Source organism: Numida meleagris, chromosome 5 (assembly GCF_002078875.1).
Source record: "Numida meleagris isolate 19003 breed g44 Domestic line chromosome 5, NumMel1.0, whole genome shotgun sequence".
Taxonomy (NCBI): Eukaryota; Metazoa; Chordata; class Aves; order Galliformes; family Numididae; genus Numida; species Numida meleagris.
In genome coordinates, this window is record NC_034413.1 from 17,365,499 (window position 1) to 17,384,230 (window position 18,732).

The window sequence follows — 18,732 nt, forward strand, 5'->3', positions numbered from 1 at the left end:
TTAGTGGGAAAGCTCTTAAAAGAAGCCAGACCCCTGACGTGGCATTGCTTCTGCACCCCATTACCGCATTACTCACTTGTAACAGGAAGGCATCCTAAACTGTATGAAATGGGATACTCTCTTCTAGCTCGTTTTATATCCTGTTTTTTTTTTTTTCCCTGAATACAGTATACGTGTACCTATAAGCTCTCCCAGCCTGTCGTCCTACCCCAGGTAGGACTTGCATTCATTGCTCTTGGGACTTGAAGTGTGCAAACTAGCTGACGTGTAATTAAATGTACTGTAGAAAAGGCTTCTTGAAGCTAATAATGCTAATTTTATTCCAAGTGGATAATTTTATTAAAATAGTGACTTAAAATAAAAAGGCATTACAGAAGTCTGTACTTGGAGGAGCTTAGTGTTCTCAATCTTTGACTAGCCATTCTGACCTCAGCTGGCAGGTCAGAAGGTACAAAATTCCATTTTTATTAGACTGTCTAGCTTTTACTTGAAATATCTAATAGAGAAGTCTCCATGGTTGTCTTTGCAAAATACTTCAAGCAAAAGAAGAGGCTGGAGTCCATGTGAAATTTAGTGGTTGATTTGAGCATTGAAATATATATGTAAACAAATGAAATGCAGGTATGGAAATATGGAGCTGTAAGAATTGCTTAAAGGGGTCATCTTATCCAGCTCCTATGCTCAGACCAAATTATGTGCATGTAGACCATCTCAGACAGATGACAGACAGCTGTCTTAAACTGCTCATGGAAAGTTCCACCTGCAAGTGGAACTTGCAGATCCAAGCAAGTTTTCTTTTCAGCTTCTTCAAGCAGCCCTGTTAGCAGATGCTTTCTCCTAATGCCTCTATGAATCTTTTGTTAATGCTTCTTTTATGGTGACAACTGTTAACAGACTGCAAGGCTAACAGAAATCCCAACTTCAGTCTCCTTTTGTCGAAGCAGATCCACAGTTTTTCTTCTCTTCCACAAGTTGCATTTTAAATCCATCACTCTTGCAGAGAATCAGTGGAGAGCAGTAATCAGTCTATCCATGCCTCTATCTGGTGTGCCAGCTTAGCTTGCCATGCTAGGTGAAGCCTAACCAGGACAGAGAAGATCACAGAAAATCTCGTGGCTCTGTTAGTAAACTTCAGAATCAGTTACGTTTCTCCAGTAGTTACGTTATTGGCCTGTATTTGGTTTGTGGTTCACCTTACTGAAAAGCTAAATGAGGCAGGTTATTTATTATCTTAATTTTTTGGTACAGGGAGGGAAAGTAACTTGGTAAATGCTGCCCAGTAAACAGGAGAATGAGAAGATAAATTCTTGTTTCCTGCTGAACGTACTGTGAATAATTTGTTGCTTATTTCATTGTATTCTTGTATTCTATAAAAGCTCTTTTGAATTAGTATGATATGACAGTATGGAAAAACTTTCAGTGACTCAAAATGTACGTTTTTATTGGAGGTGGAATCAATTACTTAACCTGCATAGAAATATTTTACTCGAGACTACAGACAAACTAAAAAAAAAAAGTTCAATAGTATTACTTCAAACTTTTAAAATCTGTTATTATATTTTCAATTCAAAAATTCCATTCTCAGGTATTCTATAGTAACTTCCCTTAACACTTAACATGTTACATTTCAGCAGTTTTTAATTAGTTCAGTCACTTGTAATTTTTGTCCTGGATCTGAAAAAGTCAGTGGAACAATGAAATTGAGAAAATACTTGTCACACTACAGATGTTTTGTTCCAGTTTCTTTTTTGCCAGGAGAAGGATCCACCAGGTATTGCCCTTGAGGCCTCAAGTGATATTTTAAACACAGAGTGGAGGTTTGTTATGCATGGTTAACTGTGACAGTGCTATCTTCTCTGCTTCAGAAGTGCTCAGTAGCCTGTGGACACTCTAAAAATAACTGAGCAATTGGAAATCAAAGCAGGTTGGATATTTCACATCCATTTGCACATCCAATTTGGCGTGGAGTGTTTATGTTGCTGTGTTGACAAGTAATAGTATTCTTGACAGCAAATACAGGTAAATAATTGGCTGTTGCTCACTGGGCTGATGCAGAACTTGCTCAATTTATATAAATGAAGTGAATGAGTTGACTTTTTTTTTATAACCAAACTACGAAGTGGAGAAGAACCCTCTATATCAGCACATGAGAACTGAGCAAAGAAGAGGTGTGGTTGGAAGCTGGCATAGCAGTATTTTTTTTGTTGGTTTTGTTTTTATAAATGAATTTAAAAGAAAAAAAAAACATAAGCAACCAAGATTTTTGTACCAGGCACAATTGTCAGACTGAACTGGAAAGTAAGGGAACCCTTGTCTGGGTACAAACCCAGTCTTGGAGCAGCTGTGAGCTGTACTGAGCACAGTTCTGGAGCACACTGGGTGCTCCCAACTTTTTCTAATGTAGTGAGGACGAGAAGTTTGATCTTTTCCAAACAAACAAGCCATGAGTGACTCTGGAAGCAGGGCAGATCTTACCTGTGCAAGTGAAAAAGTTGAGAGTATATGAGTAGTATCTTCTCTGCTGTGTCTCTCAAGACATCCTGGGAAATGTTCTCCAGGCTTGCTGTAGTCTAACTCCTGCACGTATCATCCAACAGAAGGGATTTTACAAAGCAACCCTCTTTGTTTTACAGTCTCCATGAAGGACAGTCTTGTTGTAACTTGGACCTATTTGCTGACTTAGGCAGTTAATGCTTTAGTTTCCTACTCTGTGAACAGCTGGGCTTGTTATTATCAACTGATTTTACTGTAATTAATATTTCATACTTTGTTCAAATGTTAACACTGGGTGCCTTGCATCTGTTGCAGATGATCACATTGCTGTCAGCACCTGCTGTAAGCCTAAGGGTCTTTCAGATGAATTACTGACAGTGTTCAGGGATGTAACTAATTTAACAGAACAAAAACAGACACTGTGTTTGCTGAATGTTTATTGTTGGGATAATAACACTATTTTATTATTTTTTATTCTCAGTAAGTATAATGTCAGCATCATTAACAAATACAAATCTAGCAACAACAAAAATAATTAACAGCCTTTTCAAGAAAAGATGGTATCTAAGGATTTGAACATCTTGTTTTGATTTTCAAAGTTATCTTGTGGTATAGTGTAGATGTTTATATGGTAATTGATTCCATATAAGAAGGAATGCTGCTTGAAAACCTCACATGCATCCTAAAAGTCATTTCCGTAAGGCAGGCTTTCCAGCATCTGAATAGGTTAGGGCCTAAACTAGTGCTTTTTTCCATTATCATTTGGGTTGTCCAAGAAGTTTAGACTGAATTCAGATCTTCTGTGAATCAACAGCTGTTGTGCTTCATGTCTTGCATAGTTCTTAGCAGCGTAGCAATTTGGGGCCTGTGGTACTAGTCAGGTGGTTGTCTCTGCTTTAATAAATCTGCATTTGAAAGCATAAAACTGTTAAAGGGAGCACAACAGGAGAATGAGATAATAATAGGTGGCATTATAGTATGAGAAGTCTAATTATTTTACCTTTTTTTCCCTGTGTATTGTGGAAAAAATGTTCAGAAATTGTTCTGGTATTTGAGGATGCTTTGTAGTAACAGGCTTTTCATTTACTAATTTAAAAACTAAAACAGGTGACTTTAATTTTCAGCAGCTGTCTCAATCTAGGCAGTGAAATAGCAGCCTGATAGGTAAGTTTTGCAACTCTGTAATCAGTGTGCTTCTGAGAGAACTGAGGCATTAAACTTCTTTTTAACCAAGAAGAGGGTATGCTGTATAAAACATTATACCAGGGGTGTACTGTATCAGTCACCCCCATGGCTGTGGTTTCTGTTCTACAGTTGGCAGATTGTGTGTGAGAAAATGGGCTGGAGTTTGCTGTAACTTGACCTCATAGAGAAGACAATACTGTCCTCTTGCTTTTATGGGAATTTCTTGGCTTAAAATGTTGGTGGGAGAGGGAGCTCACAGCATGCTTGCTCTGTCAGAGGCTTTGACAATAACCAATTGAGTAAGCTTAGGAGGACCCAGACCTGATGAATTTCACTGCTGTTGTGGGGACAGCAGGGATTACAGAAGAGCCCCTCTGCCCTCCTTGGCTTTGCAGCAAAAATTTTCTCTCTAAGCTGCTTAAGTGTGCTGACGTCTCAGGGTAGAAATGAATATTCAGTCATGCTGTGTTGTCAGATTTAATGAACTGAGCTGAGTGAATCTGAAAGCGAATCTGTCAAGGAGCTGAGAAGTGAATGAGATGGGCTATTTTAAAGTCTACCTGTAAATTAACTCAATTCTAACAGATCTCTAAAAAGGCCATTGCAATTCAGGTGGGAACTGTGATGTATGTGCCAGTTTGTTGATATCCTGTGACTTGAGCTGGCGGTTGAGGCCTGTGGGCAGACATGGGTCCTCTTGGCTGTGTGTCCTTGCAGCACAGAGAAGTACTGCTGGTTATATGAGGATGTGAGGGAAGAATGCCTGCAGCAAGAATGTCTTCCCCCCCTCACCCATTCCTCATCCCAGAAATCTTGTATATTGTTTTGGCTGTTGGATAGGCAGCACATGTACTTTCTCCAGTTTGAGTGGCTACTGCAGTATCCCAAATATCCCTGTGACTATCTAGCCTTGCCTCCCTGTACCCTTTGTCTATCAAATCAGAAAGCAGAAGTGGAGTTGGTAGGGAAAGTCATTAAGTTATCTCAACAGACTGTAAACATTCTGTTTCTATGAGGTTGCTGGGATATGCAGTGACTCCTTAGCAAACTGCTGCCATCTAAATGAGAAATGCAAAAGACCATATGTCACCATTTCCTTTTTTGCGTATGTTCTTGCCACTGAGATGCTGACGAAAGCTGAGATTACAAAGTAAGTAAGGGTATATAAGGAAGTCCAGTGGTTAGAGCACTGGTTTGGGAGACTTGCTTTTCATGCCCTGTTGCTTTAGTATCTTAATTACAAGGGGCTAAAAATCTACTTTGTTCTAGAAAAAAAGGATGTGATACTTACGAAAGAAAACAAGTGTAATGTTTTTTTTTTTAATTGGTTTCAGTGATCTGCCAAAATCTAAGACTTCAGAAGATGTTTTTGATTATGTGGATTGGGTGTTCTTTAAGTAATCTTGATATGTGCTTAAAAAATGCTAATGAAGTAATTTCTTTAAACATAGTGAAAATGTACTACAGCGGCGTAGTTTTCTGCCCTGAAGTGTTCTGCTTCTAGGGTGTTATGCACTCAACAAGCTTTTGCTGGTTTTCTGCATCCAGTCTTGCAGCCTACAGCCAGTGTCCAGCCCCCTGCCTGTGTAATTGCTGAAAATCATTGCCACACTACTAAATTCAGATCTAGTATTTAACTTAATATTACAGCCTCACAATTCCTAGCTGTATTTTTTTTATTATTTTTTGAGGGTGAGAATATGTAGATTTTACTGTTGGACGCTGTAATACTTGTCCCATGACTTCATTAGAACAGTGATCTTTTTGAATCCCTGTTGGCACAAACTGCACATGCTTTCTGGATGGAGCATTTCCTGTCCCATGGCAGCTGCTATGCTGAACACCTTAATTCTCAGCAGGGAACTCCAGGGCACCAGTAGGAAATAAAGTATGCAGCCAGGAGTGTGTCTAGTTTGCTTCCCAGCACAATCTGCTCTCTAGGATGCTCTTATTCGGAGCTACTCTGGGTACAAGGGGAAGTGCTAGGATGAGAGAAGACAGCACAGTCAGTCCCTTGAGGAAACCCTTGCTGAGCCTTCCCACTTGCCATTGCCTCCTCTTGCTCCATGAGGACAGGTTTTCTTCCAGTCTGGAGGGCCTCTTCCTGAAGTTAAAGTATTTAAACACCTCCTGAAAGAGGTGGAATCAGAAACTTCTCTCTCACTGACTGAAGCATATGGCTCTTTTTTGTCCAGTTCTTCAACTAAAGCTTTGAAAAATCAGTGCTTTGGCTTTCTGTGTGGGAAAATTAGTGTGTGCCAATGTGTGTGCCTTGCTGATTAGCCCTCTAGGGCAGACATCCTTCAGCAGAAAAGAGTCAGACTGAAGGATGGTGGGAGGGAGGGTTTTGGCTCCATCAGTTCCTTTCTGTCTGCAGCTCTCAGGAATGCTGAGAAATCATATGCAGCATTGTTCCTCTCGGCATATTCTCATGTGCTTTGTCCAGCCTGGCTGTAAGCAATTCAAGTAACAGGCATCCAGCTCTCCCTTGGGAAGCAAAAAATAGTTTGACCATCACTGTAGGGAAGAGAATGAGATTCCAAGGAAATAAGAGGAATCTGTTTGAAAACAGAAGCATTGTGAAGGGGCACACAGATGTTACTCACATGGGTGTATAAGTCTGAGACTTGGGACTGTTTTATTCTTACTAGCAGTTGTCCTAGAGCCTTACGATAAAATTCTGTTTTATGTTGCAATTTGCTTTCGTGTTGATTCTGGAGTTGCAATATTGGTGTTATAGAATGGTTTAGGTTGGAAGGAGCCTTAAAAATCATTGAGCTCCAACACCCTTGCCATGGGCAGGATTGCTAACCACTAGATCAGGCTGCCCAGGGCACTGTCCAACCTAGTCTTGAATGCCTCCACAACTTATCTGGGCAAATTGTTCCAGTGCCTCACCACACTCTGAGTAAAGAATATACTTAATTCCTTCAGGACTCTGGGATGCGTGTTATCTGGCCCAATAGACTTGTATACATTCAGCTTCTTGAGGTGGTCTCAGTCTTGCTCTACTCTTACAGTGGGAGGGATTTCGTTGCCCCAACCCCTACCTAGAGGTTCAGGGACATGAGAGTCATGGGAAGACTGAATGTCAATCACCTCTCACCATGGCAAAGAACTTGTTGAGTATGTCAGTATCTGTTGAAGCCAGTTCTCACTTCAGAGGAAGTACACTCTCCTTTGCCTGTCTCTTCTGACGAATGTATGTAAAGAGTCCCTTCTTGTTATCTTTCACTGACTTTGCCAAGTTCAGTTCTGTCTGCACTTTGGCATTCCGGATCCCATCTCTGCATGTCCAGATGGCATCCCTGTATTCTTCCCAGGCCACCCATCCGCTGCCTTTATGTTTTCTTCTTATCCCCTCAGTTTGACCAGCAGGTCCTTGCTCAGCCATGCCAGTTTCCTGCCTCCTCTCCTTGATTTCTTGTGCTGGGGGATGGAGAGCTCTTGTGCTCTCAGAAAAGTGTCTTTAAAACACTGCCATCTCTGTTCCATTCCCGTGTCCCTAAGGACAGTTTCCCAAGGGATCTCATAATTCCTTAAACAGCCAGAATATTGCTCTCCTGAAGTTTAGGGTCCTAACTCCACCTCTAACTTGAGGCCCATCTTCCTTGAGATCACATACTCAACCAGGACATGGTCACTGCAGCCCAGATTGCCTCCAGTCTTAACCTGTTTAATGATTTCCTCCACACTGGTGAGCACCAGGGTGGTCTGTCCAATACCTGGACCAGGAATTTATCTTCAGCAGACTCCAGGAGTCTTGCATTGCTTGTAGCTTTCTGTGTTGTTTTTGCAGCAGATATCCAAGTGGTTGAAATTTCCCATTAGGATGAGAGCCTGTGAGCTACTTCTTGTAGCTCAAGCCAGAAGGCCTCATCAATAGGTTCCCCTTGATCAGGTGGCCTGTAGTAGATCCTGACCACCAGATGTCTTTTTGTTGGTCTGGTCCCTAATTTTAACCTACAAGCCCTCAGTCTGGTCATGCCAGTTTCTCAGAGGTGGTTCTTGTGACCCAGCTTGAAAGAGCAGGGATAGGTAGTAGTCCTCTGGCTTTATCACACCTGGCAGCCTCTTCCTGATGTCCTGAATGCAGGCCCCAGGTAGGCAGCAATCCTCTCAAGATAGATTATCTGGGTGGCAAATGGATGCCTTGTTGCCCAACAGTGTGGAGTCCCCAGCTACTAAGACACTTTTTTTTTTTTGGCATCACTGGTTCTAACTTGGGTCCTTGGTTGGACCATTTTAACATGACTGTCCCCTTCTGGTTCTGAGCTATTATCCACACCCTCTTTTCTTTCCATTCCCAGAGCTTCTTACCTACTGGTTAGCAGGGCTTCAGGAGCAAGAGAGAGGCTCTTCCTTCTTTTCCAAGCAGAGACAAGGCTCCAGTCTCTCTCATCCCGAATGTTTTTGCCGTCTGTCTCCTTAGAGTTGGAAGCTTGCTTAGCTTCTCCTTGCAGGGACTTAAGACAGGGCTGTTGGTCTGCCCTTCTCACTGTATGATACCACACATCAGTCTTTCTTTCTGACTGCTGGATGCTTCTCAACCTGGTGATTTCCTCTCACAACCTGACCACCTGCTCAAAGAGTTTGTCTACTGTATATGGTAGAGACACACTTCAATATGAGAGAGAGGTGCAAAGGGAAGAGGAACTTGAATTATTCTCCTGAAATAAGGGAATGGAGCAATAAATGTTTGAATGTAGGAATACAAGTAAACCTTTGGAAGTTCTTGGCTTCTGCTGAATAAAAAATAAGGTGCACTCTCATTTCTGGGCATAATTTTGAAGCTTATTTACCCACTTCACATATCCTGCTCTGAGCATTACTGTCTGAATTATGCAAAACAGAAGGAAAATAATACATGAAAAAAATCTCTGTGGCAGTAGCCTTTCTCAGACAATGGATAAAACAAAGCATGATCAAGGCTTGTTTTCCCCATCAGATCAGTTTCCCTGGACAGAACTGTTGCTGAGCCATTAATTATCGAATAATTTAAGCCTGTTGTTTTCTTTTTCTGAGAACGTAGCAGTTGCTAGACTGGATCTGACCCAAGGTCTGCTATTCTGTCTCGTACAGAGGTTAACACCAGATGTCTCTGAAGTGAAAGGGCTCTGAGGAAGCAGGTGGGAGCTAATCTACCCCTATGTTAGGTTTTACTGTGTTTTTTAGCAGCTAGGGATAACTTAGGTTCTGGAAAAGTCAGTTTAATATATCTACCAAATGTCTGGATAGTCTTGCTAGTACAAGGAATTAATCCTTTTTTAATATATTTTCTTTATTCTTTTTCATTTTTTAGTTTGCTACCTCAACAGTTTTGTTCTCCCACTGTGTGGCAGAAGGGGAACACATACTCCTGTTTACTGCACTATCACTTCATCTACTGGCCCTTCCTAGCAAGAAGCCAGAAGGCCCTTCCCTTCCTCAGGGAAGTCGTTTTTTTTTGGTTTTTTTTTTTTGTTTTTTTTTTTTGGAAGACCAGTTTTCATCCTTGAAGCCACCTCAGCTACAGTGGTACTAAGTGCTATTTGCTTTTCACTTCTAGAGAGATGACTGTGCTGAATAGTGTTAACCTGTTGTTGCCTAAATGCAGCCTGGCCACATGTGGAACTACAGGAGACATAGTGATTGCTCTATGATTACTGTTGAGTTTCCTGGCATGGGCAGCTAGAACCATTACTCAAGTTTCCAGAGCTGCATTGCTTGAAGAGACCTTCTGCAGCAGCTGCAAGTCTGCAGTTGTTCAGTTCTCCATTGATTCGGAGCAACATAAAGGTAGGAAGTAAATGTTGCTGCACATTTCCATAGGTTTTATGTTTGGTTTTTTTGCCTGTGTTCAGAAATTCAGCTGGAGTACAGATCTTGCATGTTCCTGTCTTACAGATGAGGTTGCTAAGAAGTTAAGGGACTGGCCTTCAGAAATACAGTTCAAAATGCCTTCTGAAGTCAGTGTGAGGTATGAGGGCATGGCACTTCTGAAAATCAAGACAAAAGTAACACGTTGAAAGTTGTATGACATGCTCTTAGCAAAGTGTGGGAGAAAGCTTGAGATTCCTGTCTTCCAGAATAGATCGACATTGCATAGTCTGCCCATTAAAATGTGCTTGAATGCAGTGCTGATATACGTCTTAACCTTGTGTTTTGCTGCATCACAATGCAGGTTTGTTTCTGTCTGCTCAATTGTGGAAGGAATGCAAAACCCTCAAAGGAAGGAGAAATCAATGGAAACTTCTGTAGACTAATCTAAACAAGTCCCTTTGCTGAGAATTAAGAGGTGCATAGACTACTCATTCACAGGGTGAATACGTGGGATAAGTTTTGATTAAATTAAATATACTGAGACATTTCTTCTTAAATAGCAGTAACGCTCCAGGGGTCTTGGTGTTCTTTCAGCCTGGAACACTGAGAAAGTTTTGCATTGAAGTGAAAACATCCTGAAATAACTTGCTTTTGTCCAGATTTTAATTTCCTTTATACTGTCCATAAAAATCCTTTCTGGGTTAAAGTGTAACATGGTTCTAAACAATAATTTAATACCACCTGGGTAAGTGGCAGTCCATGATGGTAATGCCACTAGGTGAGCTGAATAATGCATATAATATAGTTGAAAACAGATCTCGTTGCTTACAGCACAGTGGGTCTTGCTCCATCTCTTTCCTTTTAGCTACTTGCAGTCTAATTGCATCAGTGCAGTGTTAAAACTGAGCAGTACAGCTGTGCAGAGCACGAAATCATCTGTGCATGCAGCTTCTTGACAAAACCTCTGCTGCCGTTAGCCTTCCGTGTGAGCCACAGGACGCTGGGATGCTATATTTATCGTCCCAGGAAGTAGAGTTTACTGGTCTAAACCTGTGTCATTTTGTAGCACAATAGATGGGATTTATCCTCAGTCAGTCTTAGTGAAAGCCATCAAGGCTGCAGTTGCCAGTTATTACTGCTTGGCTTCCTGGGGGGCAATGTGGTGTGATGACAGCCTGGGAGGATATGTCAGTCTCAGTAGCGGCTGTGTCACCCACAATGAGGTTTTGATATTTGAATGATTTAATAAAAGGCATGCACCTGCAGCTGTGACATGGCTAGCATTCCGTATTGATTCTATAGTGAATATTCTTTATGTGAATAAATGTCTTGGTCATCATCAAAGTGTCAGGGTTATGAGGCCTGGTAATCTGACTTAAAAATAATCATAGTAAGGAGAATCTCCCTTAATGTGAAATTGGGCAGGTTTGTTTTTCTTGTATAGGTTTCCTGTTCTGACTTCCTTGCCTAGGGGCAGCATGTTGTGTACAGTCAGCTCTCTGAGTTGCAGGCCCAGTAGTTTTCTGGCAGATCTGTTATTCTGTTCCAAAACCAAATTGCTAGTTGTGATCAATATGGACTAGATAACAGCTTTCAACTGAAGTGTCCATCAGTCTGCTCCTCAGGGAGTTTCATAATTACTACCACTTGTGTGGGTTTGACATGCGAGGTGTGTGCTGAGCTAGTCTTGGTTGCAATACAGAATTCAGTAGCCGTGAGAACTTTTGGAATTAGTTAAAATATACATTAAAAATATTTTGCCTTGTGTGCATTTCAGTGCTTTCAGCGTCTCTAGATGCGAATGAGCATGGAGCAAAGGGCACCCTCAGAAAAAGCAGGGGAGGCAACTTCTGCCTGTGGGTCTAGAAGAGGCAGGGACTTCTGCGCAGGTGGGAGATGGAATGGAATTTGAGTTAATTGAAGTGAACAGGAAAGCCTGAGACATACAGTAGTTGAAGTCCAGCTTAGAATATATTACAGGGTGGAGACTGTATGTTTATATCATAACTTTGCTTATTGCAACCCCCAAATATAATCATACTAATGAAATTTTCCTGAGATGTATCTTTTCCAACCTTAATGATTCTATGATTCTATATGTAGAGATTTAGTCCATGTTCAGCATTAGACTTAAACACCACATCATCATCAGTGTCAGGTTTATCTTTGCAAGTCAAATATTGGTTCATTTTGTGCAGCGTGTCAAGAATGGCTTAGTACCAGCTTACACCTCAAATGATCTGTGCAAAGGACTTTTCTTCCCACTGCTTCTGGCTTTTCTATACCTTCCATAACACACGCATCACAGCTTCAAAGTAGCCATTCTTTTCCTACAGATTGATGTGTACATTTAAAGTTAATGAGCAACTTTATTTTTATCCTTTGGTTTGACCAAAATAAAGGGAGAATCTTCTTTGTATAACCTCTTCAAGCACAAACAGAGAATATATTTAAGCCGGTAAAGTCTCTGATGTTTCCCTCATGTGCTGGAGGGTTTTCTCTGCAGGACGATGTGGTAAAGAAAGATAGTGGGTTTGGGGGAGAGCAGAATCCAATTCGTGTGTACAGGTCCTTGCTCTTGGCAGAAGATCAGATACAATTGTCTTTACAGCAATTGAAATTTTTATTGCCTTCCACTGGTTGGGAGTAAGGGTTAGAATTGGTGTCAGAAAGAAGCAGCTGCTCGAAGGGTATGTCTTCTGCTGCTTGTTTGGTTCATTCTTTCCTGGACACTCTTTCTCCAGTGCCTCAAATGAAACGTCCTACTATGCATAATTCAAACTTCAGTCAAAGCTTTCAATGCGTCTGTTTTCTCACCTTGAAATTGTGAACTCCCTTAAAAATAAGACCAAACTGAGGTAACTGAATATTATCTCTCCTCTGTGCTCTTCTGTTCTAATTGTCACTAAATCTAGTCTCTTTTCAAGTGTGCTTTTTGCTTTTGGTATTAGGATAGAGCTCTGTGATTACTGGCTATTGAACCACTTAAAATGTATGGCCTCCTCTTACTTTCTAGTTTCTCTAACTCATTAATCGGTTATTGCATCTGGGTAATTTAATGTGCCACGTGTGTGCTAACTGTTGTTATATTGATGTTATCCTAATGGACCTGCTGGGTTGTGTATTTGAAAATAGTTTTGTCATGATTAATTGGACACACCCAGCAGTGCTTCATGATCAGAGAGCTGAGGCTGCTGACTTCTGGTGAAGATTTTCTTTCTTTAGTGTCCACAGTGAGGAGATGAAACTTTGTTGGTGAAATCTTGGTTCTTAGCTTGCTTCTTGCCTTGAAAAAGTTTGAAGACCTGGAGCCTATCATAGTGTTATAATCAAGATGGCTTGAATAGAAAGCAGAAGCCGCCTCCTCTAAGGCATAAATTGTTGAACTTCAATCTGAAGCTCTAGGGATCAGTAGCCATTCTAGGAGGCAGACTTTTTTTTAGCAATACTTGTAAATGGGGCATAATCATTAGTTTGCCCAAACAATTCTGAATGAACCCCATGTGAAGATGCCTTTGTATGTCCTCCACATCTCCCTGGTTCTGACCAATCCTACTGTGTAGTTGATAGAGGATTTGAGGACCAATATAGTGTGCATCACTTGAAGGGATGGCTTCTCAGATTTGGTGCAACTCCAGAGACCCTTTGTGAAAATGACTCTGTCTGTGTAGGGGGAGCGTTACTTAAGGACCAGAGTCCTTGCCCACAGCCTTACTATGCTTAGCACAGTGAGGCAGGTGGCAATGAAACTTGCAGTCTGTAAAGAAAGTAGGAAAGGTATGTGTTTGGTTATGGTTTTGTAGTTTGGTTGTGTTTTTTATTGTTGTTGCTTTTTTTTTTCTGGTGGTTTTGGTGTTTTTTCATTTGTTTGTTTTATTTCCCTCAAATCTAGTGAAAATAGAGCAATGCTTCTGCAGGCCCTATAACACTTCATAAATTCTTCTGTAGAGCTGAAGACTTTTAGCCTAAGGTAGGCCAAAAATATATGTTGGAGAAAAGACACCCAGGAAAGTTTGTGTGCTGTATATTGTGGAGACTTGGGCATTCCAAACTGACGACAAGCTCTAGATCAAACTGCTTCAGCTAATGACAGGATAAAAAGTCATGCTAAAGGTTAGTCTGGAGTGACACATTCAGTAGTCTTTATATGACAATGAAAGAAGGGTGCTGCCCTCAAGTACTTTTCTTGTGATGTGAAACTACTGAGGTCCCCTCCTGCACTGGCTTAAAATCGTTTTAGGCCTCAGCTATTATTTTTAATGGACTGGTTACCTAATAGTTATATGCGTGTTTGAAAGGACTCCTGCAAGTTTTCTGGTGTCACTTGTTCAAAATGTTGGGAGATAAAAGCTGCAGCAGTACCGCTCCTCCTAGTGTTGTGCTGGGCTTGGCTGCTCTTGTCCTTAAGGACAGTCCTTACCTTTCTGTAAGGCTGAGATCTTCTTAGTCTGACATCAGAGATATCTAGGGTTAGAAACTGAAAGTCCAGGCAGTCATGAAAATGTTCAGTGTTGAAATGTGTCTCCCTACACAGTGTGTGAGAACATAATGTCTACTACTGTAAAGACATTCCAGTCTTGTGGGAGACATCTAGATCAACTATTTGAATAATTAGTGCATAAATGTTACAAAAAGGAAGGAAAGCATGAAGCAATTATGCCTGTGGTATGCTGTTCTTCTCTGCTTTGTTTATTTCTTTCAACGAATCTTTCATGGTTAAGTCAAAATTCTACAACTGACTAAATGGTCCTCATTGCTTTATTTACGTTGGATTGCCTTCCCTTTCACATTCATTTCAAAAGCATTTTAAAGAAATTTATAATACAGGTTTTTAGAAGAAAAAATTACCACCTAGAATGAAGCCTTTGAACAGTGTAACTTCTGCAGTAAGAATAAAATTGTTGTAGCTAGAAGTGATGTTTTCATTTTTTCTCTAGCATAAAATATGATACAGTAAAGACTGGACAGTATCTAGTTGCTGAGGGATACATTTTATTTTTGGTCTCTGGCCTGATTCATCCATCTCTAGACTGTTGGCAGTTGCAGTCATTTCAGGATGTGTCCGTCCTCTGCTTCGATACACTTATTTTCTGTTCCCAGTTCTCGAGGGCATGTTGGATTAGCTTGCAAAATGAACCTGTCTAATGGAGGGGATTTGACAATGGATGTATATAGCTAATACAAAATAGGGGAAACAGAGCAACTGTAATGGAACCTTTCTGAGAACATGCTTATTCTTCTTTTGAGATGTGTATCATGAAAGACGCTTCTTGTTGCAGATGTTGACATGCCATGGTTCTTAAAATCCCCTTCTCTGAGACCCCAGGGATGCTGATGTTGGATTCAGTTCATGGATCCTGTTCTGTTGCTCTGCGACATTGTCCTTGCTCGCTGTTGTGGCAGTAGACACTAGAGTCCTGCCAAAAGCGAACTGATAGTACAATATTGGGAGTGAAAATGAAGACTACGTTATTGATTTTTTTGAGTGATATCGTTGTGTTCCATGTAATAGAAGGAGGTAGTAGAGAGCCTCCTTTTTTTTGTAATAGTTATTATTTTTTCTCTTCTATGTTGATTCAGCAATGTGTGTCCACTCATGCAGACAGTTGTTTATTGAATATGTTTAAAGTTTATGGGTTTTTGAAGGAAAAAGGTGAGCGTTTTTTTTTTTTTTTTTTTTTTTTGCCACAAGAGGGAGTGCATGAGAAATGCCAGGCGGAAGAAATTGCACTATGACAGTTTGGCTCATATCTTCATTGTAGGCCCCACAAAGGGATAAGGAGATTTTTGGAGCTGAGCTCCTCCTATCATTATTCCCTTATTTTTTGGGGGGAGCACAAATAGAAGAAATGGGAAAAGCCTGCTCAAACCTTCCCTGATCAGTATTGCCTAGCAGTTCTCCCATGAACTGTGAATCTGTCTTGGCTTGAGATGTACATTATTAAGGTTTTATGAATCAAACTCGCAAGTTAATTTATTCAAGTCAGTCATAGAGCTGGGGTCGAGGTTTGGAGCCCAGGGAAGAAATAATGGTTAGAACTTAGTGTTATTTCTGTCGGGTTGGCACTCTATTACTAAACCCTTTTAACTAAATGGATATTGATTTTAGTTAATTCACTATCCAACCAAGGCATGCTGATATGCTTTTAATGTACTCTGACTGTAGTTATGCTGAAGGGCTACATCTATTTAACTGCATTGGTTTTTATGCCAATTTAGTTAAATCTTTGTAAAAGTGAGTATTGATGAGCTCTAAGTGTTTCATAATGGGATTTTGCATTGTAAGCTCTTTCTCCTATCAGTTCTGGTTTTACCTCCTGTTCAGCATTTCAGCTGGCCTTCAGCAGTGGCATTCTCTTGGTTCATTTGTTTTATAAAATTCACCACAAGACTGATTGATTGTTAACACTGTAAGAATCAACATTTCAAAGTTAGAAAAGGAAAATAAAAAATAAAAATAGCTAGCCTAAAGCAACTTTCTGCTTTACTTCTTCTTGCTGAAGACGTTCTATTATGATAGATGTCTCAATCACAGAGTTGCTTTGGCTCAAAGTAGTCATTTATATTTTCTTTTGATATGTAAGTTTAGTAGAGACACCTTCCAACCCCTTGGTATAGTGTTTAATTTGCAGAGGTCACAAAAGGCATTTGCAGAAGTTAATTGCACGCGCTGCTCAGCAAACCTGAGTTAGGTGGTTTATAAAACAATGAGTAGATCTGCTGGGAATGTGTATGTTTGTATGGCAGGGGTCCATGCTGTGGGTAGGGGAGGTGTATGATGAAGAACGGAGCAATGAGTTCCTACTGCTGGTGCCTATTGTGCAACTGTGAGCACACTGCTCCCTTTGTCTGTCTGCAGTTCCCTGCCTGCCCGTTCTCTAGTCTGTTGTGATTAGCTCTGCAGGGCATGGACCGTCTCTTCCTGTGGTCTAAAAATGCTGTGCATATCCTCGTTAGCTACCGCTCCTTCCTTGCACTATTTTTAGTTGTTGTTTGTCTCAGCCACTTGTTACCTCTAAGTAGTAGACAGCAGACTGCCAGTTGCATGTTTGGACAGCACCTAGCACTTTGGGGCCCAGACTCGGTGAACACGTTTAGTTACTGCCGTGGTTATATTTCCACTACGGCTTTGTATTTGGAGTGATGCACCACAATGGAGTTCTGTTATTGCTGAAATTTTAGCTGTGGCATCAGTGCCAGCTGTTTCAGTGGAGTTATGAACCATTCCTCAGCACATCTCAGGCACTGAGTTCATAACCTAAGATGAGAAAGTCAAAGTCTGAGGCATAATCTGAGAGGCAAATTGTGTAGTGGCATGTAAATAAGCAAGTTAAATTCAGTTATTTCCTGAAAACTGAGGGGGAAAAGAAATCTACTTTCTTTAGCCATAGTAAAAATATTCACAGTTTGGACAAGCATATTAATTTAGGGCATTTCATCCTGTATTTACAGCTTTCTTAAACGGTCAGGACAGCCTGAGGTTTCAAAAAGATTAATCCAGGGATGCCAAGCATACACTGCACAGGCCAGAACATTCCCCTACCGTCCTATTTGTTGGTGGTTCTTCAGATGTGGAAAGGAAGTGGGTCGAGGTTTAGATGAGTTATTCTGGTAGTCCTATCCCTGCTGCGCTCCTACCCAGAGGCTCCACGGATCACTTTTTTTTTTTCCCAGTATGTGGAAAGAGGAAATCTTTTGCGTGAACAAAATTCTAACTCCTCCTGTGTATGCAGTGGGGGCACATGTATGGATGTGTTGGAACGTGCATGGAATTCCTGCTTATGAATTGATATGTCCAAATCCCGTTATGTCATCTGTCACTGTTGTGTGACACATACCTATTATGTGATAGATCTGTAATTGCATGATAAGGATTTGAGAGGGGGATACAATGCTTAAGGGCTTCTGAAAGAGGTGTTTTGTCCCATCTGGATGAGTGGTTGAGCGCCACCACATTGCATTGTGTTTTGAAGTTAAATCACACAGAAGGCTGTGAGCTGTCTACAGACTGGGAGCCTTGGGTGGCAACCAGGACGGCTGACTACTCTTCTTGCCTCTCCATGTTATCAAAGTTGCCACAAAGTGAACTTCTCAATCAAGTTAGTTTTGTGAGTTAGAGGGCATGTGAATAAGGAAAATGGTGTCGAGGTGGTTGAAGTGCAGCTTTTCACTGACAAACTGAAATCTGTAACAAACTATTTGTTCATTTGAATTATGGTCCTCAACTCCAAATAGACTTGCTGGGTTTGTTTTTTTTTTTTCCACTTGGAAACAGCTGCCTGTTTTCATGTTAGCTTATGGGAAAATCCAGTATTTGCCCTATTAGAAATAGTCCTGATCTGTTCAGATAGCTGCACCCATTCAAAGGGCAGCCCAGCAGACAAGGCGGTGGCAAGGAATTGTGCCAAAGTCTACGAGGAATTCCAGCTGTGAGGAAATGTGAGAGAGCAGTCCCTGGGTGCCCAAGCATTGCTTCCTCCTAGCTATCGTTTCTTTCACGGCTGTGGGAATGTTTAAAAATTATGGACAGCTAGGGAGGAGGGGAAAAACATCCCTGTGACTTTGAAACCTTTGGCTGGAAGCCAGATGCATTGCTGTGGGTAGAGATTCAGCATTGCAACTGCAGCCATCAGAGAGAGATTCAGAAATGACTGGGTTTATTTATTTATTTTTAAAGTGTGCTTAATTCCAAGTTTCTTTCTCGGAATGTTAAGTCTTTGTTGGCATGCCAAGGCCCAGGCTGCCCTTTCTCACTCTTCTGGATCTAACTTGGTCTGTGTCATATATTCCTCTCAGCTGTTATTAATAGAGATCCCTTCATTTATTTTTCATTCTCTTTCGGCTATTCCCACACCACTTTCGATGCTTGATGTACATGAGACAGCTGAGACAGAAGCAAGGAAGCTGGGGTGAATAGAGGGGTTAGGTTGCTGTCTCCAGGAGAGAGTTCCCTGACAAGTTTGAATCCCAATACCACTCCGCATCATCTAGGAGCTTTTAGAGTCTTGCTTGCAACAACAGTATTTTCAGGACTCGTCAGTGAATGAGATGACTCAAGCTGATCTTCTCTGAGTCTCAATTTGAAGTGCTCTACCCATGTAACTTCTGTTCTTTTTCAGTGCAGATATTGCTTTGAGCACAGGAGTTGGGATCAGTGAGTATCGAAGGTGAGCAAAATGTCACTGCTAGGATTTCCTGCTCTGAGTCCAAAGAATGTCTAGGTTTGGCTTGTCATCAAAAAAGAATATTTAT

The 18,732-nt window shown here is 41.0% G+C and overlaps 1 protein-coding gene across 8 annotated transcripts in view; it reads left to right on the plus strand.

Moving 5' to 3' along the window:
- Positions 1-18,732, plus strand: part of ARHGAP22 (Rho GTPase activating protein 22) — a 149,988-nt gene that overhangs the window by 60,317 nt on the left and 70,939 nt on the right. The window contains exon 1 of one of the 8 annotated variants that reach the window (XM_021397815.1): positions 4,707-4,828. The exons of the other annotated variants lie outside the window; for them this stretch is intronic. The gene's annotated coding sequence lies outside the window, so the exon portion shown is untranslated. Of the gene's footprint in view, positions 1-4,706; positions 4,829-18,732 lie in introns of those variants that run through there. 8 annotated transcript variants of the gene reach the window in all.